The sequence below is a fragment of the Poecile atricapillus genome, chromosome W (genome assembly GCF_030490865.1).
Source record: "Poecile atricapillus isolate bPoeAtr1 chromosome W, bPoeAtr1.hap1, whole genome shotgun sequence".
Classification (NCBI taxonomy): Eukaryota; Metazoa; Chordata; class Aves; order Passeriformes; family Paridae; genus Poecile; species Poecile atricapillus.
Genome location: NC_081288.1, coordinates 106461017 through 106486027, shown reverse-complemented (window position 1 = coordinate 106486027; position 25011 = coordinate 106461017).

The following is a 25011-nucleotide window of genomic DNA, read 5'->3' as shown; positions in this document are numbered from 1 at the left end:
TTAACATCCTGGAGTCTGTTAACCATTTCTCAGCTTTTTGATTTATCACATTTCAGACTGCATGGGGTGTGCATACAATTAATTTACTTCCAAAGGTGAGTTTACGGCTTTCCTCCACCAAAATAGCAGTAGCTGCTATGGCTTGAATACATACTGGCCAGCCATGGCTCACTGGATCCAATAATTTGGATAAATAGGCTATTTGTTTCTTCACACACACACACACCCCCCCCCCCCCCTTGCCACTGAAGATGAATAAATCACATGGACACAGCTTGAGGTGTGGGGAAAAGAAGAGAAGTTTATTTTTCCTCACAGGATTTATAGGCTTCTGACCACGGCCAGGGATTGGATGGTCAGGATAACACTTTCTCACTGCACTGGCCATGAGAGATGCCCATCACAAGACATGTACCAGAAAGAATGTACACATATCTATGTTTACAGTTACTGTCCTGGGAAAGTCTTTAGAAAACTATGTTAGCAAGCTCAGAAGCTGAGTTTTCAGGGTGACACCCCCCCACTCTTGAACTAAAACCCCGTGAGCTACTCCACCTTCCACATTCACATATAAATGAAATGGTTTTTCTAAGGAGGGTAGGCTCAGGGCTGGTACTGAGGCTAGTTTCAATTTCAATTTTTCTAATTTATCATCATCATCTTTGGTCCATCTTATATTGTCCCCCCCTGTCAATTTCTCATACAAAAATTTTACTGATTGTGTGTATCCTTCAATCCACAATCTGCAATATCCCAGCAGTCCTAGCAGTTTCCTAACCTCTTTCTTTGAAGAGGGAGGAGGAAGGGATAGGATCCCTGCAATTCTCTCAGGATTTAATTTCCTGCTACCTTTGCTTATCAGGTGACTAAGATATTTTACCTCTGATTCCACAAACTGTAACTTTCCTTTTGATACTCTGAATCCCTTTTCCCCAAGAAAATTCAGAAGTTTTATAGTAGCTTCTCTAAATTCAGCTTCTATTTTTCCTGATATTAGGAGATCATCCACATATTGGATGATTTGTATTCCTGCAGGAGTGGGGAAAGTTTGTAGTATCTCTTCTAAGGCTTGCCCAAATAGATTTGGGGACTCTGTGAATCCTTGTGGTAATTTTGTCCATCTTAATTGTTGCTTTCTCCCAGTATTTGGATCTTCCCATTCAAAGGCAAAAATATCTCTGCTTTCTTCTGCTAGTGGGCAGGCCCAGAAAGCATCTTTAAGATCCACCACACTGAACCACTGATGTTGAGGTGGGACTTTGCTTAAAAGAGTATAAGGATTAGGAACCACAGGGTAACGGGCTCGTGTTCTTTTATTTACCTCCCTTAAATCCTGCACTAATCTGTAATTTCCATCAGGTTTCTTTACTGGGAGTATAGGGGTGTTATGAGGAGATTTACAAGGTTCCAATGTCCCATCCTTTATCAATTCTTCTATTACTGGCTTTAAGCCTTCTCTCTCCTCCAAAGAAATAGGGTACTGACGTACACGTATGGGACATTCTTCCCTTTCAATAGTGACCCTTATGGGGTCAATATTCAATCCACCCCTATTCCCTTTTCCAGCCCAAACCTCTTTGTTAATTTTCTCTTCATCTTCTTGGCCAAGTTTTAACACTTTGGCTGTCATTTTCCCTTCTTCTGATATAACCCCAGTTCCTAATTGTATCTGTAAATCCCTTCCCAATAAGTTGCTGCCAGCCCCAGGAACTAGTAAAACATCTCCTATTCCTATTTTTGTTTCTCCTTCTATTGTGGCAGCGGCCTCAGGGAGACAAAGAGTTACATTGTCCCACCCCAAACCCCTTGTGAAGGGCGGCCCAGGAGTTCTGATTGGGTTTGAGTCCCTGGGGGGTTCTCCCTTGGTGTGTTTCTAATGGTCCCTGACCCTGAACTCCACCCTCAAAGGTGTAAACCCTCGGTTCTGTCCCTCAAAAACCCCTGCTATGCCTCTGTTCAGGGCTCTCTGTTCTGGACCTGAGTTTGTTCTCATGCTGAATAAATGGTTTCATGAACGGGAGCCCGTCTCGTTGGTGTTTCATGCTGGTCCCCAGAACCCTGCAGCTTCCCTGGACGAGATCCTGAGTTGCAGACTGCAACAAATGGTGAGAGAATGCGTGGCATCCAGCGAAGCACCAGGAGAACAGCAGGACCCGGCTCCATGGACACCTCGTAAGTCCCCGGCTGATGGCTTGAGAGCCGGCGAGACCCCCGCCTTGGAAAGGAGGACTCGAGAGTACCTGGCAGGGAGACTGGGTTGAGAGTGCCTCGGGCATGGGGAAGAAAAGGGATTACGGAGGTGTGGGAGCCGAGACCAGACGCTGGGACAAGCACCTAACATCACCCAACGAGACGTATTATGGACGATATCAAAATTATGGACGATTCTATTAACATTATGGACGATTATGGACGGTATGGATCTACCGGTGGACTGTTTCTGTCTTCTGTGAAGTTCCTTTTTTTTTTTTGGTGTATACCTCCCTGTACCTTCCCCTTTCCTCTGTTCCTAAAGGCAGGACAAAGGGTGAAAAAAGCCAAGGTGGCTCGGGGTTGCTGCCGACTCCCCGTCACCCCGGTGTCTCTGCCATCCCATCCCCCGTTTTCCTGAAGGCAGGCAAGGGACGGAGAACATCCAGAGTGATGCGGGTCTGCTGCCGTCTGCCCGCCGTTCCGTGTCCTCCTTCACCCCCTGTCTTTCCATATTCCCGTTCCCTGTCCGGGAAAGCCTGTCCCGGCCTCCCCCCCCATCCCAAGATGGCGCCGGCCACGCGGTCTGGGATCCCTGGTTTCCCGCCTTGCTCCTTCTTTTCCGGTCCCAAACCTTCCCGAACCTCCCAGTAACTCCTGCTTGGCCCCATCCCTTTGTTCGGTGCTCCACCCCTGGGGGCTGTGCCTGTTCCATCGTGGGCAACACCTCCTCCGGGGAAATCGAAACTGTAACCGAGCTCCGAAAGCCAGTGTTTCACCCAGATCATCTAAAGAGGCGACGCCCACATGGGAGCCGGAGCCGAAGCTGGAGATCGAAGAATTCTGCCCCTCGTAAGAGGAGATCTAAGAGCTGCACCCTTCCTAACAGAGAATCCTAAAGTGGAAGAGACTGAACAAAAAAAAAAAAAAATTATGTTTGCATTAAGTACCATCACCGTTTAATTTGCCCGGCGTAGTCCGAGATTTAAGTGTTTGTTTTCAATTTTGTTTTTTCTGTTTGCTTAATGTGTTTTGTTATTGAGCTATTGGTGTCCCACAAAGCAAAGTGGGTGCTCTGTGGAAGAGGTGAGATTTTAAGGTGTATGTTTGGAAACATTTTAAGCTCCTAATTAAAATTTGAAAAAAAAAAAAAAAAAAAAAAAAAAAAAAAAGGAGCAGATGTTGCAGCGGCCTCAGGGAGACAAAGAGTTACATTGTCCCACCCCAAACCCCTTGTGAAGGGCGGCCCAGGAGTTCTGATTGGGTTTGAGTCCCTGGGGGGTTCTCCCTTGGTGTGTTTCTAATGGTCCCTGACCCTGAACTCCACCCTCAAGGGTGGAGACCCTCAGGAGTTCTGTCCCTCAAAAACCCCTGCTGTGCCTCTGTTCAGGGCTCTCTGTTCTGGACCTGAGTTTGTTCTCATGCTGAATAAATGGTTTCATGAACGGGAGCCCGTCTCGTTGGTGTTTCATGCTGGTCCCCAGAACCCTGCAGCTTCCCTGGACGAGATCCTGAGTTGCAGACTGCAACATTCTATGACCACGTTTTTAATGACAGGAACTTTAAACCCTTCCCCTTTTGCTCCTGCTACTTTTACAGTATCGTTACTTAAATCACATCCCTTTGGAATATTAACAACACAAGTCCTTTCTGCCCCAGTATCAACTATAAATTCTAATGTCTCCTCTTGGGGGCCCACTTTTAAAGTTATCAAAGTCTCCAGATGGTATTTATCCCCCAAAAAATAGAGCCCATGACTTCCCTATTCTTCCTCTGGAGGTGTCTCTTGAAATATCTTTAGATCCCTCCTTAAGTGAGGGCATTCTTGTTTAAAATGCCCTTCCTTTTTGCAATAAAAACAGGTATTCCTGGGTTGTCCCAGGAATTTTGATTGTGCTGGATTTTTATTTCTTCCCTTTTCCCCACTTCTAACCCCTGAGTGTTTAGGAGCAATTCCTGAGGGTTTTTGATTCAGATTTTTCTGGAAGGTACTTTCTCTCATCGTGGCTATCATGATTTTTGCTTCCACTTTAGCTTTTTCTTCATCTCTCCGTACATAAACCCTTTGAGCTTCTCTTAATAAGTCATTTAAGGGTTAGTTGTGCCAGTCCTCCAATTTTTCTAGTTTTTTCCTAATATCTGGCCATGCCCGGGTGACAAAATTGACCCTTAGCAGGGCTTGTCCTGCTAGGGACTCAGGGTCTATTCCAGAGTATTGTTTTATATTTTTCCAGAGCCTTTCCAGCCATTCAGTTGGAGTTTCCTCTTTTCCCTGTTGTCCCTCAAAGGCTTTTCTAACATTTTGCCCTCGGGGCGCTCCCTCCTTTATCCCTTTGATTATCAAATTACGATAATCATTCATACTTCCCCTCCCAGCTTCATCATTCTGGTTCCAGTCAGGAGCTGCAGTTGGCAATTTCTGTTCTCCTGGTGGGCCTTGTTGGTTTTCTCTTTCCCATATTTTTATCCCAGCAGTTCTAATCATGTCTCTTTCCTCTTGGGAAAATATTATTTTCATTATTGATTGCATTTCTTCCCAAGTGAAAATGTTGGGCCCTAGGAATTGATCCAATTGTTCAGCCGTACCTATAGGGTCTTCTAATAGCCCTTTAATCTCCTTTTTGAAATTCCTAACTTCTGTAGAAGTCAAAGGAGCATTTACAAATCCCATTCCCCCCTGGACTCCTCCCATAGATACTTCTTGTAATGGGAATAAATTGATTTCTTGGTTCCACTCTCCTTGTCTGTTTTTACAGCCCCCTTCCCTTGTTTTGTATTAGTGTTGGTAACGGAGAGATTATTGGGCTGCTTTTGAGCTTTAATTGCTCCCCTTGTATTCTGATATGGTGCCCCTTCATTAAGAAGAGATGTTATCTGGGCGGCAGACGCCGAACCCTCCAAAGGAAAAGAGGCAGAAACAGAGTTCGGCAGGGAAGCTGGGATCCCTAATGCAGAAGGAGTGAGGGCGGGGCCTGGCAGTGAAGCCGGGGCTGCCAGGGCAGGGTTGCTGAAGTCCAGAAGTGAAGCCGGGGCTGCCAGGGTGGGTGGAGCAGAAGCCAGAGTCGGGACACCCAGCACACTCCCCGGTTCGAAGGGGGGGGCAGAAGCTCCCGGGACGGGTGGAATTCCCAGCATCAGCGGGGGTGGGAGGATTCCCAGCGCCATTGGAGGTGGAGGAATTCCCGGAGGCTGGGGAACTTCTGCGGCTGGCTGGAGCGGGAGGGCTCCCTGTGCCAGTGTCGGAGGTAAGGCATCCAGAGGGTCCCATTTTTTTCTATTTTCTGTTTGCTCAACCTCTGGGGTTTTAGATACTTTAAAAACTCTGGCTCCCAGAGGTCCTGTGTCTCCTATCCAACAAGAGGCATATTCTCTCTCTTCTGGATTAAATGGCTCTTTTGAATTCACAAATATATTCAAAGCCTGGCAGATCCAAGCCTCAGAGGACCCGTATTTTGGCCAGTAAACATGATCAGGTCTAATTTCCTTTTTTACCCACTCCTTCATGCAAAATTGGATCATTTTTACTTTGTCTTTCCCCTTTGTATCGGGATCTGTATCCCAATTTGCTAGCTTGATCCTTAGGGGACTATCTTGAGGTATATCCTCTGGTATTTTATTAATTCTTTTTTCTCTTAAGGCCAGCTTACTGGTTCTCCATCCCTTTTTTCCAAGCGTTGTCTGTTTCAACCTACTCCTTTAAGCACCACTATTTTAGAACACCAATTGTACTCCTTTAAAATACCAATTCCACTCCTTTAAAACACCAATTCACTTCTTTAAAAACACCAATTTTGACTTCTTTAAAAACACCAGTTCACTTCTTTAAAATACCTATTTTAACTCCTTTAAAAAACACGAGTTCATTTCTTTAAAACACCAATCACCCTTCACAGCACCAACAAAAAAAAACAACAAACCCCAAATCCCTCTTTCAATGTTCTTGTTACAGTCCACCTTCCCCCCCCACCTCAGGATACAGTTATACACGATCTCTCATTCACACACTCATTCTCATTTCTTTAATAGGTTTTCTTCACTCATTTTCACTCACACCAAGACAATACAATAATAAGGTACCTTCAATGTTGCTGGCCAACCCCCCAGATTTTCTTGGGTATTGTATCCCACACTTCCCGTGGTTTGCACCCTCAACCTGGCAATATTCCCAAGGATTTATTATTTTTTTACCCCCTTTTTTGTCCAGTCTCCTAGTACACTGAACTAGGAGAACTCCCGGCTCCTTCCTTTCAAGGGGTCCAACCCCTCCCTGAGACCCCAGTCCCAGTAACCCCGGGGGGATTCTTTCACTCCTTTTTCTTTCACTTTGTCTAATTCCTGGCCTATTTTCTCGCGAAAGATAGGAACCACGGTACTATGGACCACTGCTCTCGCTTTGCAGGTCTGGGGTAACCAGCTTGCGTCTCATTCACACACATTCATCCCCCCATTTCCACCCCCCTGATCAGTACTTACCAATTCCTGTTCAGGTCCTGAAAGATTATGGGGTTTTGAAGGAGCGCTTTATTTCTTTATTTTTTATTTTTCTTTTTTTTTCTTTGCTTTACTTGTCACTCTCTTTTCCTCTGGGTGTTGCCCTGCTACCACCAATGACACCAGAAGAGCCAAAGCAGATTACCAAAGCTGACAGGGAGGCGCCTTCCCCTGCTTGGGATCTCCTGGTTCCCCCAGGGCGAGGTGCTTCATCCCGGACAAGCCCCCAAATTATTGTGAAAAGCAAAGTTCACTCCTGTAAAATTTTAAAAAGGTTTAATAAAGACAAAAAGAGACATCAAATAAAGCAAAGAGTTACGGCCGGGTGCCTTGGCGCGCTGCCAAGAGCACACCTGGTATCTTGGGAACACCCTTTTTATCCCATCCTGCTGTGAGGGTTTAATGCATATTCAAAGCATGTCCCGTCCCTGGTTCTGCCTTCTTAGAACATGCTCTGTATGGTTTTTATTTCTGCTGATCATCATTATTTTTGAGTTTGGTTTCCTTTCTTCTGCAAATGGTCAGTGTTGATAACAGTCCAGGCCTCTCATCCTTCCTTTGAGGGCAGCTGGGCTTCATATCCTTCCCCTGCTGCCAACGGCCTGGTCCTGGCTGCTGATAACAGTTTAGTCTCCATTTCCTGCTGCTGATAACAGCCTGCTTTCCACCGTCCTTCTGCTGAAAACAGCTTGGTCCTCCCATTGTCTTGCCTGTTAGAGTTATCTTGCCTTGTCCAGATGAAACATATCCCTAACGTTCAGAATTCCATTCTAAGCCTATAACTTGCTAAGAGAGAGAAGAATATAGCAAAAGCATATAGCACATAACATTTATCATAATACTTGTGAAAAGACAATATTTACAATATGAATTCACAACACTGGGATACCTCTCCCCCCCGCCAATGCATAATCCCCTTCTTAACTCTTGTGGAATTTGTGGTGCTTTCTCAAGTGTCTCTTTCATCCTTCAATGGAATCCATCCCATTGTTTCTGTTATCTCTCAGTGATAGTTTCATCTTATCAGCAGACCCACAGCTTGTTTGTAAAGACAGACCCGTCATCCCTCTCAGCAGTTAGAAACGTTTGTTTATTCTTTCTTCAGCTGGCAGCTCGGGGCTTTTCCTTCGTCCCCCCGCTGCCGCGGCGGAGCCCGCCGAGGCTTTTTTCCCGCCTACCCCCCCGCACCCTGCCAGCGGCTGTGTTTACCGTTTTTGCCAAGAGGTTTCCCCCCCCCGCGCCGCTGCGCCGCTGCCGTGGAGAGCCCGAGGGAGCGGGGGGGGGGGGGGGGTGCCCCCTCCGCCATTACCGTCAGCTTCGGTTGGTCTATGTTCCCCCCGTGCCGATGCAGAGCTCCTGGTCCCGCCCGGCTCCGGACGAGATCGCCGCAATCCGCTCTGATCTCAGCACGGGCTGCTGTTGCTGCCGCGGATATCGGCTCCTTTGTTGTCGCGGCGCGGGCTCCTGGGGGCGGGGCCCGCCCGCCGGAGCCGCGCGGGAGGCTTGTTTCTTTGTTATCCCAGTCCCAGCGCGGGGTTTCCGCCGCTTCTGCCCGGGTATTTCCGTTTCCCTGTGTCCCATCCAAAAGAGGTCGGGCAGCTCTCTTTTGCCACCCTCTCCTCTTACCCCCCGCCCCCCGCCGTATGATTCCACCCAGCGACTTCCCCCTGCGGCCTCGTTCCCTAATTCTTGGCATTTGAAGATGTCCATGTCTGTTTTTTCTTGTGAAAAACGAGGTTCACATAATTTTTATAGAATTTAAAAGTTTAATAAAAAAACAATTAGGAGAAAAAAATAAAGTATACAGATACGGCCAGGTGTCTCTGCATTCAGCCAAGAGAGCACACCTTACTAACAAAGGATTGTCCCTTAAAAACAGAACCCTACTACATATCCATAAATTCTCATACATATTCATACATTCTTCTTAAGATCTTTGGTGTTCTTCTGTTTAGTTTTCTCTTGCCCCCTTCCCAATAGATCAATCCTCTTGGCACCATTGAGATTTACATTCTCTGATACCAGAAATGCAATAAATTACTCCCCCCAGAGTTCTGGTCACTGCTGTCTTAATCTGGATAAGATAGTTTACAAAAGGAAAAAGAAAGTGTCTCCAGCTATCTTTTTCAGTCTTTAGGTTATACAGACAAAAGTAGTTTTTGTTTTAATGCTATGTCATAGCTTAACATATATGTATTATACCACTATTTCTAAGTTTCATCAATAACAGAAATAAAGAAAACTATATTAATACAACAAAAATTTCCATTCTTATAGACATAACATTCATTTTAATATTTGCGAAAAGCCAACAATATATGTATCTATAACATTTCTTATCTTAACTTATCCATTCCTGATTTGTAGAGGGTTGGTGAGCTGGCCAACCATGAATATTAACTGGTTCTTTCTAAACTCCCACCCCCCAAAGCTTGCCTCCTTTAAAAGAAGCAGTCAGAGCCCTGAACCTTTTGTCTCTTTTGATATGTGGATAGAAAAACTCTATAACTCGCAGAGTAGTTATAAGAGTAGGTATGAATTTATTCAGCACTGAGGTGCATGGGGGATATCTCCTCTGGAAGCATGCACACTTTTGAGATTTGGCTTTCTCTTTTTATCCTTTAAAAACTAGGGTTGCACAATACACCTAATACATATTCATTTCCTAACCCCACCTGTCCTCAGTTCATATTAAAATTAGCTCCACGCCCCTTTGCGGCTGCTCACTGGTCTTTTTTGGTCAGTTCGGTGGTTGTCTGGGGGTCTTTGGGATGAGGTCAGCAATTTTCTCCTTAGCTGAACTTTTCACCTTGTCTTCTCCCACATGCTCTTTTTAGTCCTCTGACCACTTTTTGGACTTTGACACCGTTCCTTCTGGCTTAGGGGTCCAAAGAATCCCCTTATCCTGTGGTGCTTTTGTCTTTGCATCCTGTTTGTGTATTCTAGCTCTTTATCTTATCTTGCAGTCTTGCTCTTTCCCTGCTCTTGTGGAGCAGGGTATGTTTTTTTGTCAACCCTCCCCCCCCCTTTCTGGCCAAGCATTTCTTTATGCTTAATTCCTAAATCTTAATTTCTCTGTTTCACTTTCTCCTGGAGTTCCCTTTGCAGAAATAAAGCTGTGAATTATAACCCAGAAGAAAGGTCCCCCCTCGCTTCTTTGCTTGTTCAATAGACTTGTGTTCAAGGTGTTATAAATGCAATGGCAAAATAAGGTCAATAAAAAGCAATTTATTATAAAACAATTTAAGCACCTGCAACGAAAGAGAAAAAACACAATAAATAGGTCAGCGCAGCGCTGGGTGGACAGGGGTCTATACCCAAGGTATAGGTGTTCTCAAATCCACACCGTATGGGCTGCAGTCCGGGGTTCTTATAGGGGTTTTGTGCCCTGAGGCCAAAACTCCGTGCAGTTACTGTTCAACAAAGTGTCTTGATGGTTGTTTGAATGGATTTCCTGGAACCCGCGAACTGAATCAATAGACAGTGGGGCAGAGTCTCCTCATATGTAAAAAAGTCCTGGATGGTCCTTGATTTTGTCCTGGTTTGGGCCATCAGGACGGAGTGGTTGGCTCTGGGATTGGGGCCGATGAATATCTCGACTGGGCTTCTTTCTTTGTCTAGTTTGATTGCTCCCCACCTGCAGCTTGTCAGGCAGGGTGTTCAGGTCCGGTGATGAGTATCTCGTCCCGGCTTGTTTCTTTTGTCCAGCCTGATGGCCCGTGTCCTGCTTATTCTTTTAGGCTGATGGGCGCTGGCTAGGATCATTATCCCGATGCCAGTAGAATTGTTCTCTCTAAAATGGATGTTTGCAGCGGGATCTAGGGAGGAATCCCTAGTCCCACTATATTTTTTATTTTCTCATGTTATTATACTACAGATATATTTATTTAGGTCTTTATGAATTTTTATTCATAACTATATTTATTACAGTCCCCCGCCTAATACTTCATCACATTAAAAATTCGTATTATTTTATCCAATCCTACAGAGGGAGGAGTGTGGGATTAACCACATTCACCTTCCTCCCAGTCTGATAGTGAATTCTCACAATATTCTTGAGACAGGTTATGTTTCTTTTCAAAATTTCTTAAGGCTTTAATTGCGTTTCTGTTCTCTTTTTCCTCTTCTAATTTCATCAGTTTAGAGAGAGGAGTGGGTCTCCCTTGTGCTTTCTCTGGATCAATTGGAAGGGTGGCAATCTGCATTCCTTGCACGACAGAGTGAATTAGTCTGACGAAGCAAGGAATTAAACAGGGAAGAAAAATTATTCCGGCAATTGAACAGACTATGAAAAATACTAACTTTTTCCACCAAGCCCCTTGCCCAAATATTTGGTCCTACCACGAGGCTTGTAGGATTGAATTCCATTTTTGAACTGGCACATGCGCTACTTTCTTTATTTCAGCAGCTAATCCTTTTATTGTTTCACCATAATCGTCTATTTTCATGCAGCACTCGGATTCGTTGTATCTACCACACACTCCTCCCTCCTCGGCTAGCAAATAATCGAGAGCTAATCTGTTTTGGTATACAAAAGCTCTCATTTGTGAATGTTGTTTTGCTAGGAGTTCTAGGGCTTCTGAGGTGTGGTTGGAAACTACTTCCACTACCGCTTGCAACTTGATAAGTCTGTTGAGGAGATAAATGGGGGTTCTGTAACCCCAACTGCCATCATTTGCCCAAGTAGCGGGCCCATAATATTGAATAATTCTTTCGGCAGGCCATTCTTCCTCTTTCCATTTCTGGTTGCCCCCTGCCATTGGTAGTTCCCGTTTTAATTCTCTCCTTTGTCTATTTAGTGTTTCAAAGAGGGGGGCTCCCAATGATTTACTCTCTGTTCTGGGTAGAGTAAAGAAAAAGGGCCGAATTATTCCGAGTGTGCAGGATCCTTTCCATTTTCTAGGTAGCTCACTATATGCCTTTTTCCCACATATCTAATATATGCCATCAGGAGCTTCCCAACCCCTGTTCAATTTTGCCGGATCATCCCAGTATTCCTTTAGGCCTTCTAGTGCATGGAAGGGATTGGCCCCAGGGTTTTTGTACCAGCATAGCTCAATTATTTCCATCCATTCGCAGTTATTACTCCGGGTGTGACTCCAATAACCCGCGGGTGGTTCAGGTTGCCAAATTTTTGTTTTGCTGTCAGAATTCACTGTGAGTGTGTTTATACACGGAGTATAACCTACTAGATCGGTGAATTCTTTCCCTTCTCTGCTGATGCAGAAAGTCTCAATTATTCTTTGATCTATCACCCACCTCTCGGGTCTTCGTGTTGTTTTGGATAATTTTAAGCCCTTCCATTTTAAGAGTTGTTCTGGGGTGAGTCCTTCTCCCTTCCATGGCCACCTTTCGGCTGATTTCAAACCACCACATATCCAGCAATTTGATAGACCTAATTCTGTGGCAATCTCTTGAATAAGGTCTATGAATAGGTTCTGGTTGGGGTTTGGTAATCCCCAATTACTGTATTGTTTTTCTAGCTGCTCATAATGTTCACTGAGAGAGTTAAGTCTCTCTTGTTCCAGCCTTCTCTTCTGATTTTCTATTTCTTGTCTCTTTAATTCTAAGGTTATTTGTTTTATTTTGCTTTCAGGATCTAACTCATCCTCATCTCTGGAGAAACAGAATACTTGGTCAAATTGTAAACATATCCGGTCATCATCACTTTTTAACAAATCCAAAATTATTGGTTCATTACTAAAGGAGGCCTTTTCTCCGTCTTTTAAATTTTTACCTTCCCAATATAATTTTCCTCCTATAGTACACTTTTTCAAGTTTGCTTTATTGTAACATATAGGATTGATTTTGTAATATGCTACAAAGGTGGATTGTCTTTTTCCTCCGATTCAGACGGTTTTATTACATTGATTACAAATTGAAATTGGAAGAATCCCTCCCACTTCTCTCTTGTACTTGAAGTGGGTAGTTTTTGTCTTTTTTCTTTTAGGAGTTTGAAACTGCCCGTCCTTAAAACTTGCCCCTGAGCGGTAACACCAGACCTCCCCCTTTAATTTACAGATATTATACTGAGTGCCGTTGGAAAAACACATCCCTTTTTGCAGTTCCGGAGGACAGTCAATCATTCGTCCAGTTTCTGTGGCAGTCCGACACTGCTCACACTTCCCCAGGGGACTCTCCCCCGGAGGTACCTTGGGACTCATTCCCTTGGTCAAGCACACGGCTAGGTTCAGGACTATCAGGATTCCCCACCATTGCATCCCTCTGCCTTGCCCTTCGCCTGTATAGGAACATACGGCGGGGATTACCATCTTCTCGGCAGCAGGGACTTTCTTCAGGGGCCCTTGTAGTCCTTACGGCATACCTTCTCTTGAAAGTAGCCCACCGAGACGATTTAATTGGGTCTGTCTTACACGGTACTTTAATTGTTTTTCGGCACTCGATTTCTAAAGCCTTGGCTTTAGAATCTAACTGGCCTCTTAACCCCTTTTGGAACAATAGGAACCACTCAGGAGAGTCTAGTTCCAAGGACCCCGCCCGGGTGGCAAGTGTTAAGAAACGGCTAGTCTCCTCCTGTTTTTTCTCTAGACACTTTGTGCACAATCCTTTAGGTTTGTACCCTCCTAAACAGTGGGCTACCCAAATCTGTTTACAATAAGCACACTCAAAGTGGATAAATGGAAAACAATTACAATCAGGATTAATACAACTTATCTGATCGTCACTTGTCATTTGTGATGACACCGGAGTTTGATTTTCAGTTTTCCCGGAGGTGTGGTGACTTTCCATTCGGAGGAGTTGTAATCCGTTACTTTTTTCACTCGAGATGAGTGTGTCCAGCCCCTTTCTGCAGTCCGGACAGCTGTATCTGTGGTCAGGAGGACGAGAAACGGTCCTTCCCAGTGTGGGTTGAGGGGGTGTTCCTTCTAAGTTTTGATTAGGACTTTATCCCCAGGCTGTATTTGGTGTATGGCAAATCCCAGTGTTGAGCTTTGGGGAATCAGTCCTCTTTTACACAGATCCTGTAAATTTTTGTTTATAGAAATGAGATATGGTTGTATCTGCACATCCTCCACCTGAGGGTGTGCTACCGGCATTCCATGTTTATATGGCATCCCATACAACATTTCAAAGGGAGACAGACCTGTCTCAGAGTGTGGCATAGTTCTTATATTCAGTAGCGCAAGGGGAAGACACTTAATCCATGACATCTTTGTTTCAATTATAAGTTTAGATAGTTGAGATTTCAATGTTTGATTCATTCTTTCTACCTGTCTTGAACTCTGAGGATGCCAAGGGGTGTGATATTGCCATCTGATGCCTAGGGCTTCTGAAATTTGTTTAATAATTTTTGATGTGAAGTGTGTTCCTTGGTCTGAATCAATGCAATCTACTATTCCATATCTGGGAATGATTTCTTCTAATAAAATTTTTGACACTGTTTGGGCTGTTGCCCTTGCTCTGGGAAAGGTTTCTACCTAATGTGTCAATTTATCTACTATCACTAATAAAAATTTGTATCTACTGATTTTTGGTAGTTCGGTGAAATCCACCTGGATTCTTTCAAATGGCCTGTATGAGAGGGGGCGACCTCCCCAAGCCGTTTGCTTAAATTTTGATCGGTTTACTTTTTGGCATATCACACATCCTTGTACCTCCTGTTTGGCAAGTTCAAAGATCCCTTTGCACCCGAAAAATTTTAGAAATTGTTCAGCTAATGCTCGGGTTCCCCAATGAGTCTGTTTATGTAATCTTCGCAGTATCTCCCTTGCCATCCCTTTTGGAATTAATTCTCTTCCATCAGGTAACCACCATTTTCCCTTTTCAAAGTTTCCTCCTACCTTTTTGAATTCCTCTATCTCCCTCTCCGAAAGGAGCATGGGGACTTCTGGTGATTCTTCCGGGGTTATTTCAGGAATACTTATGGTTAACAAAGCCGCTCGTTTTGCCTCTTTGTCTGCCAGGTTGTTACCTCGGGTGTGGAACTGCCATCCCGTTTGGTGTCCTTTTACATGGACAACCGATATTTCTTTCGGTTCTCTGACAGCCTGTAGAATCTGTCGAATGATTTCCCCGTGGATTAACCCTTTTCCTTTCGTATTTATCAGACCCCTTTCTTCCCAAATTTTCTCAAAAGTATGTACTACTCTAAAAGCATACCGCGAATCTGTATAGATGGTCCCCCTCTTTCCTTTTAATCCCCGGAGAGCTCTTAGGAGACCATAAAGCTCGCAAGCTTGTGCAGACCAGCTTGCTTTCAGGGGGCCTGATTCCACAATGTCTCCTGATATGCCATTCACTATAGCATATCCTGACTTTCTTTTCCCTTCAACAACTTTTGAGGATCCATCTATAAACTACTTTTCTCCCCCTTCTAATTCCTGATCTTCTAAATCTGGTCTAACTTTAGTTTGCAATTCCACAGTTTCAATGCAATCGTGTAATAGTTTTTCTGTTGGTTCCCCAAACAGGAACTGCGCAGGATTCTGCGCAGTAGTGGTTCTTAATTCTAAACCAGGCGAACTGATTAAGATGGCTTCATATTTCAGAAGCCTTGAATCAGTTAACCACTTTTCTGCTTTCTGTTGTAAGATATTTCTTACATCATGTGGGGTGTAGACTATCAAGGGAGCTCCAAAAGTTACCTTTTTTGCTTCACCTACCAACAAAGCCACTGCCACAATTGCTTGCAAACAAGTAGGCCAACCCCGACTAACCAGGTCTAAAATTTTTGAGAGAAACCCTATGGGCTTCTTTTTTTCTGCCCACTCCTGGGTCAGAACTCCTTGTGCTGTTTGTCTATTCACATCTACGAATAACTGAAATTCTTTATTGGTATCCGGTAAAGTTAGTACGGGGGCAGTTATGAGGGCATCCTTTAATTTCTGAAAATTAAATTCATCTTGCTCAGTCCATTTCAACCTGTCAGTATTTAATCTTTCATACAAAAATTTCACTTTTTCACTGAAACCTTCAATCCATTGTCTGCAATATCCCAAGAGCCCTAAAAATTGCCTAATTTGTTTTTTTGTTTTAGCTGCAGGGAGTGCAAGAATCCCGGCTACCCTCTCAGGGTCTAATTTCTTTTTCCCCTGAGATATCAAATGTCCAAGATATTTTATTTCGGGCTCCATGAATTGCAGTTTGGATTTCGATACTTTTAACCCCTTTTGTCCCAAAAAGTTTAACAAAGCAATCGTGCTTCTCCTCACGTTTTCTTCAGTTGTTCCAGCTATCAATAGGTCATCAACATACTGCAGGAGCTTTGTCCCGCCCTCAGGAACAAATTGCGTTAGCAATTGTTCCAAAGCCTGCCCGAAAAGGTTCGGGGATTCCACAAACCCCTGAGGGAGGACTGTCCACCTTAGTTGTTGTTTTCGGTTTGTGTCTGGGTCTTCCCACTGAAAGGCAAAATAATTTCTACTTTTTTCATCCAGAGGGCAAGTCCAAAAAGCATCTTTCAAATCGATTACACTATACCATACATCTTCAGGTGAGAGCCTGTTCAGTAAAGTGTAAGGATTGGCCACCACCGGGAACCTGGTTCGGGTTCTAGCATTTACAGCTCTGAGGTCTTGAACCAATCGGAAACTGCCATCTGTTTTTCTTACCGCCAGGATGGGGGTGTTATGCTGAGACATACAGGGTCTCCCTTTAAGGAGGTCGTTAATTACTTGTTTCAATCCCCTTCTCCCTTCTATTGGGATGGGGTATTGTTTGATCCTAATAGGGTCATCAGGGTCCTCGATTTCTATTTTAATAAGCTTGATATCTAATTTCCCGATTTCCCCTTTTGAGTGCCACACTCTAGGGTTAATTTCTTCTTCGTCTTTGGGAGTTAGTTTGAATAATTTTACTACTAATTCAGAGTTTTTAACAACAATATTAATTCCTAATGCAACAATCATGTCTCTTCCTAATAAATTATAATCTGCTTCTTCTACAAGCAATAAATTTCCTAAACAAATTTTATTTTCCAATTCTATTTCCACATTCTTTATTACAGATACTTTGAAAGGATCCCCCTTGGCTCTAATTACAAAAACCTTTTCCCTGCTTGTCACACACCCCTCTGGTAATTTTTGCAGAGTACTCCTCTCTGCTCCAGTGTCTACTAAAAAGCTTACCTCCTGCCGCTGGGGAACCACTTTTAATTTTATCAAGGGCTCCTTGGATGTTCTTGTCCCCAAAAAAAAGAGCCCCCGACAGCCCTAATCTTCTTGAAAAATCTTTTCATCTTTTATTCTTTGCCTACAGTCCCGCTGAATGTATCCTACTTTCTTACAGTAGTAACATTCGGGGAGCTCTCTCCGCGGGGTGGGGGCTGCCTTGTGAGTGCCTTTCTGTTTTTTAGGTAGTGTTTTAAACTTACCTTGTGTTTTTTCTTGCTTTTGGACTTCTTTGACTGCAGCTACCAAAACCTTAGCTTGCAATCTCTGTTTTTCATCCTCCCTTCTCATATATACTTTTTGAGCTTCCCTCAGAAGCTCCTGGAGGCTTTTATCTTGCCACCCGTCAATTTTCTCCAATTTCCTCCTAATGTCTTCCCAGGATTTAGCAACAAATTGCGTTTTTAGTAAGACCTCTCCCACGGGAGAGTTCGGGTCAGTTCCAGAGTAGATCTGAAAACTTTGCTGTAACCTCTCTACCCATTCCGTGGGCGATTCCTCCTTTCCTTGACATTCCCCGAATACTTTACTAATGTTCTGACCTCGGGGAACTGCCTCCCTTATTCCCTGAACAATCATGTTTCTTAAATCCATCATGTTTCGCCTACCCTCCTCTGTCTGGGCATTCCAGCTCGGGCTCACGCTAGGCCATTTCTGGTCACCAGGTGTCCCTTGTGGATTGCGTCTGTCCCAGTCCCTGATACCAGCCTGCTTAATCATTTCTCTTTCCTCTTGATTAAACAGCGATCTCAGGATGGCCATAAGATCATCGTATGTATAAATACTACTTCCTAAAAAGTCATCCAGCTTTTCAGCCACTCCAGAAGGATTGTCCAACAATCGCCCCATTTCCTTTTTAAATGCTCGCACATCCCCAGAGTTAAGGGGAACATTCACAAATCCAATCACTCCCGGGGCTGTCGGTACTTCCCTGAGAGGGAACAACCGGTGCTCACTCTCACTACTTTCTCCCCCCTCCTTTCCCCCCATTTTTGCTTTCAACCGGGTTCTACTTGCAGGAGGGGAACTGGGGTTTGTGGGAGTTTTCCCTTTAGTTGATTGTGGGAACCCTGCCGCCACCCGGTTACCGGGAGAGACCCCTTCTGTTAGATGGGAGGGTCCCGGCTGTGGCGGCCGGACTGGCAGTTGCGGATAATGTGTTCCCCAGCCTTGTGCCGGAAAAACCTCTGAAGAGGTCGCGGTGGCTGTGGTATCCACTGGCAGGGGCAAGGGGAGCGCTGCCGGCACGGCTGCCGACGCTGATTCTTCCGCTCGGGATGTGTACATCCCAGTGGGTTGTTCTTGGGAGCCCGAAGGTGCTGACAGCACCACTTGATCTACAGAAGAGGGCTCCGCCGGTCCATGGTATGGGGGTGGTAAATGGTCGAGAGGTTCCCAGGGTTCAGCTCTCTACCCATGTTTCTCTTTTTGTTTTATCGGGAATAACCCTACTCTGGCAGTTAACCAGAGCCTGGCATATTCCTTCTCCTCGAGGTCCGAGGGGACTTTGTTCTCTACATAGGAGAGCAATTTGTTACATGTCCATTTCTCAAACATGCCTAACACCGGCCAAGTGAGGTGATTCCTCAGCTCCTGCCCTCCCCAGACTTCTGCACAATACTGAATAATTTTTGCCTTGGATTTCTTTTTTCTCTGGGGACAATTTTCCCAATATTTTAACATCAATCCCAAGGGACTTTCCGGTGGAATGTCCAGTGATCCCTCCGCCCGATCAGAGAGATTTTTTTCAGTGTTCTTTTTTTGTATTGTAATAGATAAACTTATGTATAAAAATTCGTAAAGGTCAAAATAAATATATTTGTAATAATATAAAATAAAACAGTGTGGCAAAAAAATCCTTCCCCAGATCTAGTTGCGAATTCCCATTCAGGAGAAAACAATGCTAGCCTGCGCCCATCAACCGAAAAGAATAAGCAGGACACGAGCCATCAGGCTAACAAAGGAACGAGCTCGGAGGAGATATCCATCGCCGGACCTGAACACGCCCTGCAGACCACTGTTGGAGAAGCAATCAGGCTGACAAAGGAACGAGCTCGGAAGAGATATTCATCGCCAGACCTGAACACCCCACCTGGCAGACCGCTGTTGGGGAAGCAATCAGACTGGACAAAGGGAAAAGCCCAGCCGAGATATCCATCGGCTCCAACCCGGATCCCACCACTCCATCCTGATGGCCCGAACCAAAATTGAAATCAGGGAACATTAAAAACCTCTTTACATATGAGGAGACTCTGCCCGGACATCTACTAACTCTATTCTCCAATGCCAGGAAATCCATTCATCCAACAATCAAGGACCTTTGGTGAATGGTGCCTGCTTGGAATTTAGCCTCAGGACACAAAATCCCTATAAAAACCCAGACCAGAGAACCCTCAAGCGTGGATTTGGGAACACCTATACCTTTGGTATAGACCCTGTCCACCCAGTGCTGCGCTGCCCATTTTATTGTGTTTTTTCTCGTTGTTTGTTCTTTATTGTTTTATAATAAATTTCTCTTTTTTTAACCTGAATTTGCCTTTGCATTTATAACAGTATCTTACTCTTCTTTTGTCCCATGTTTATTAAAAATGCCTTACCTTCTCTATGAGTCCTTTTTGTTTCTGCGTTGTGTCCGTTCCGCTTTTACCCGAGAAATCAGAGTTCGCTAATACTCACCTCTCAGCTAGCTGAGCCGGGGTCGCTTGTATTTAGCACTCCGATCCTCCTCTGGACCTTTACCTAGGTTCGTTGGCTGAAAGGGTTTACCAATTCCCAGGCCCAACAGGACGTACCTTCCCTTTTAGCCCCTTGTGATCAGTCCCCCGAGACGCCCTTTCGTCTCAGGTTTTTACAAGTGTGTAAGAGAGTACTTTTTCACAACCAGTCGCTTCCTTCGTGGCTGGCCAATTCCCTCGCGGGAGGATGGAAACGCAGCTTTGAAGTCTGCACGCGCTCCGTGATCAGATCACATCTCACACGCTTGCCCGATCACCTTGCTCATCCAGTAGTACTTACAGCTATTTCCTACGTGGATGTCTTCGTGCACAATAGACGTTTTATGAGCAAAACAAGCCGCGCCTTCCTGAAGGCTCCTTGCCTTCCCGAGCTCTCTCCTCTGGATCCGTTTCTCTTTTATTTTGGTTTTTCTCAGCCTAAATTTAGTTCGGATATCGGAACGAGCTACGGGGGTTCTCAACTCACCAGGTCGCCAAAATCAGCGAGGGTACCCGCCCTGGGCAGTGAGATTCCCCCGCAGTTTCTCTGATCTTCTTTGGGTCTTCGTGCTCAAGAATTATGGAGCAAAAATACCGCGGTTTAGGGAGCCTTTTCCCCTTTGCTTTATTTCTTCTCCTTCTTGTCCTCGGGGTTTTGACCTGCAGCCGCTTGGTCCACGCTAGGAGAAACGGAGTGGGGTCTGCTGAACTCAGCAGGGGCGCGCCTGTTTCCCTGTTCTGGATTTCCGGTGGTCCTAGAGGTGAGGTACTTATCCCAGACAGAGCCCCCAAAATTCTTAAAAACGAGATTCACTTAATAAATTATAAAAAGAATTTAATATAAATAAACAGACAATTAGGAGACAGAAGAAATAAAGCAAAGGGTTAAAACGGCCGGGTGCCCTGGTGAGTTGCCAGGAACACACCTGGTATCTCAGGAACACTCTTTTTATCCCTCCCCCTGCTGTGAGGGGTTAATGCATATTCAAACATGTCCCCTCCCTGGTTCCGCCTTCTTAGATCATGCTTTTGCACAACTTAATTTTCTACTGGTCAGCACTATTTTTGCTGGTCATCATTATTCTTGCTGATGAGCATTATTTTGGAGTTTGGTTTCCTTTTTCTTGCAAATGGTCACTTGTTGATAAGAGTCTGGCCCCGTCATCCTTCCTCTGAGGGTATCTGGGCTTCATATCTTTCGCTGATAACAGTTTGGACTCTATTGTTCTCTTGATAACAGCTTGGGCCCCACTGTCCTTGCCCTCTGGGGTTTCCTTGCCTTGTACCTAGGAAATTCTTTTAAGCTTAAGACTTGTTAGTAAGAAGAAAGTACATACATAACTAAAAAGTATTTAACATATAAGATTCATCTGCGAAAGCCAATATCACAATACAAATTTATAACACTTTAACATTTAAAACTTTTATTAAGGAAAGAAACAAGACACTTTCCTTTAAAGTTTTCCCGTAACTTCCACAGAGGAAGTGCATGACAAATACTCAGGCCTTCCATAGGACACTATTTTCACAAGGTTGTAGCTACAGAATTTGCTTTAAGGCTACAACAAACCACAGACTGGTGGGCGTGTTCCCCACAAGGTATGACTTGCCGCATTGGCTTCATAACTGAAATTTGCCAATTCTGGCTTTTTACAACAAAACATACAAAAAGCAGAGGGATGTGGTCTCCTCTAAACTGGAGCTATTCAGCTCTGCACAAAACCTCATGTAGACAAATTAATTAAATCTCCAAATTAATTTACTACAATTTTTACAATTCTTTCAGAGAAAGATGTGTTCAAACTTCTGAGCACACAGAAGAAACCACAATTTTCACAACTCCTTTGAACGAAAAAAATCTTTAGACAATTTTCCCCCTCGGGGATAAAAATTAAGGTGAATTGAGAGGTCTTTGTTTTTACTAAGACACACACCTCTCCTCGATCCAGACTCACTTTAAAAGTTGACAACGGCTCTAGGTTGGTGGATATAATGAGAGCCTTTGACACTCTTAACAATCCATTTCTCTTATCTTCTGGACTTTCTTGACAGTCCAGCTGTTTTTGGCTTTTTTGCAGACATTGCCATTTTCAGTGTCCTACGCCCTGAAGGCAGCACACTGATCTTTTCTCAACCGCTGTTTGGCTTGGGTCTCCCCTGCTGGGGAGAGAAATCCTCTGTCACTTCCTTGTGCCCGATCCCGTCCCCTCTGTCCCGGGGGACCCCTTGGACCTTGCGTTTTTTCCCTCTTTGGCCTGAAAAAGGCCATCACCTTCGCCTTTCCTCCTTGTGCTCACTCTATTTACCACACACCGAATACCAGAGCCAGTTCCTGTCCTGCCACATTGTCCAAACAGCTCCTCCCCACTCCAGTGTTCCCGGCGGGCACGGCCGGCAGCACCACAGGCGGCCAGGGCGTCCCGTAGCCTCAAAGGGCCGGCAGCTGCTGCTATCCCTGCCCGGGGCCGGTGGGGTCAGGCACTGCCCAGTGCTGAGTCCCAGCAGCCTCACAGGCCCCCAGCCAGTGCTCCTGGTCCTGCAACTCCACTCCTGGTCCCTGCTTCAACATATCTCTTCACACTCTCCATTAACCAATTCTGTTCCAGCACACCAACACAATCCATCCATCCCCTGTTGTCAAAGACTCTTTCTTGACTCCCCTTATTGCCCCCCCCAGCCCGGGCGTGGATTCTCGAGATCCTTTCTAGTTCTAGGGAGTGATATGATATGCTGCTCCCTTCCCCCTACACCACTGTTATTCTCAGGTGGAGCTGTAGGAACAGCATTTCCCTGATCCCTTTGCTCTGGAAGGTGAGGATACAGGGCATCTTCAGCTGGCCCTGGGTCAGCTGGTAACACCGGAGGACAAGACGGGGGAAGGTGCTGAAAAACATCCCAGTCTTCACCATTTTCCTCTTCCCCCCCTTTTTCCTCTTTTTTTTTTTTTTCTTAACACATAGATTTCTCCTGTTGCTTGTTTAAACCATATTAATCCACATTCTCTTTTAATCCATCCTTTCCAATTCTCCTCTAGATACCTCCACAGAACTCGACACAAATGAATTCTATCTGTTCCATAAGATGGCCACATAAGTCCATTCGGCAGCTTATACTCTGGCCATACATAATAACAATATTTTACCATCATCTCCATAGTTACTTCTGGGTGAATGCACAATCTGTCCCAAGATTTCAGCATTCTCCCCAAGGGACTCTCCAGGGGTATTGTGGGATCGTCATCCCTTTTGCCAGGACCCCTTCCCAGCTGTACCCTTGCAACCCTCCATGGGTGCCCTGTTTAGCCTGTGCTACCCTCCATGGGTGCCCTCCCAGGCTTGCCTGTGCAACCCTCCCTGGGTGCCCTCCCAGGCTTCCTCCCCGAAGATCCCATTTTACTCACCAGTGAGATTTTCAGTGGTCCTTCCCTGTGGACTCTTCACGGACCCCCCTGGTCCGCCACTCGTCTGTCTCCTGGACAGTCTCGGGAACCCAATCGATCGCCCGGTGCTGGCCGCTACCAAGGGGAGCTGATCACCGAAACTGGGTGAGGTGCGCCTTCAGCTCCGCTCGCTGCCCGCCGCCCCGGACGGTGGAAATATCCCGGACGAGCCCGCAAAAATTGTCAGGAAAATTAATCCACAAGCACTAGAGGTTTATGTCCAAAAAGGAGACAGAGGAGTCCTTTTTCTTTATTCGAATAAAGGGAGAGGCCATGAGGCATTCCCCTGGGGTCTCTCAAATTTTTGGAGGGCACAGCCTCCTTTTATCCTAATTCCCGGCCGCTTGTCCCTTCTCTCTTTCCCCATAGGCTGAGGTACTTGAGAGGTACAGACTTCCCGGAACGCCTGATACCTGGGATACCTTCCCCCCCTCCCAATGCATAATCCCTTCTTAATTCTTAACTTTTGTGGAATTCATGGTGCTCTTTCAGTACCTTTTTGATCTTTTAGTGGAATCCATCCCATTGTTTCTGTTGTCTCTCACTGATAGCTGCATCTTATCAGCAGACCCACAGCTTGTTTGTAAAGACAAACCTGTCATTCCTCTCACTCCTCAGGGGGAGTACTCCTCACAAGCTTCCCTTGTTCCAGTATGGGGTCCCTCCAACAGGAGACAGTCCCACACAAACTTCTCCAATGTGAGTCCTTATGGGCTGGAGCTCTTCATGAACTGCTTCTGAGTGGATCCCTTCCATAGGGGCCACAGGTCCTGCCAGGAGCCTGCTCCAGTGCAGGCTTACCACAGGGCCATAGCCTCCTTTGGGTATCCACTTGCTCCAGTGTGGGCTCCTCCACAGGCTGCAGGTGGATCTCTGCATCCCCATGGACTTCCACAGACTGCAGAAGGACAGCTGCTTCACCATAGTCTTCATCGTGAGCTGCAGCAGAATCTCTGCTCCAGTACCTGAAGCACTTTGTCCCCTTCCTTCTTGTGATGGATTGGCATCTAAGAAACAAAAGGAAACAGCTAAGGAAGTTAAGGCTGCTGGAGGCTGATGGGAGTTTTTCTCCTGGCCAATAACTGGCCATCTCTGAGAATTGACAGTAATTTTGACCACTGAAAAGTGAGATCAACCTGTGAACACCCCCCCTTTAAACCTAAGCCCGAGAATTTCTCACTTTTTTTGGTTTCCGGAATTGAAAGGTAGCAGAACTCCAGCTGGCTCCCATCCCCTCCACAGGCCATGAGGCCCAGCTGGGGGCTGGGCCTGCCGTGATCCCCGGGCAGGAGATGGGGCCTGTGGGACTTCCCCCGGCCCCAGGCTGGGGCCGGGCTCTGCTGCAGCCTCTCGGGAAGCCTCCAGAGTGACTGAAGCCTTTTCTCAGGGGGTCCCCGGCTCTGAGCGCCACTGAGCTGAAACCTGGCACCATGAACACCTGCCTCTTGAGCAAGATTTTAACCCTTTAATTACCCAGATAAGACTTGCAGATTTAATCCTTTTTCCAGGAAGAGGGCAAGAGAGAGTGATCAACAGGTAAAGAGAGAATATAAACTATCAAGACAGTGAAGAAAGGAATTAAGCTTCAGATAGGGGAGAGAAAAATAAGGAGGTGCCTTAATAAGCTGAAATATTCTTTTGTTAAAGCTATGGAGATGGACAATAATGTTGTGGAAAAAAATCCTTTAATTCATGAAAGAGTATTTTGGGAGGAATGGAGTATTTCAAAGTGTGGACCTAAGCAAATGGTGAAGTAGTTGTGATATTATGAGATGCTGGAACAGAAAAAAGAAGTGAGAGTTGTTGAAGATTTATAGCCCTTAAGCGACAAAGAGAAAACTTTTGTTTCCAGAGATGATCACAGAGACAGATGAAGATAATTTTTGCCTTTGAATCACTCATCCTTAAAATGACACCCCTTTTTGACTCATGGCCCACGAGAATACCTCAGAGTGGTGTGAAATGGGAGGAGAGAACTGATGGCAGAGTTTTCCAGGCAGCTGGCATCAGAGAAATAGAAAGCCATGAGAAAATGGTTTTCTTCTGA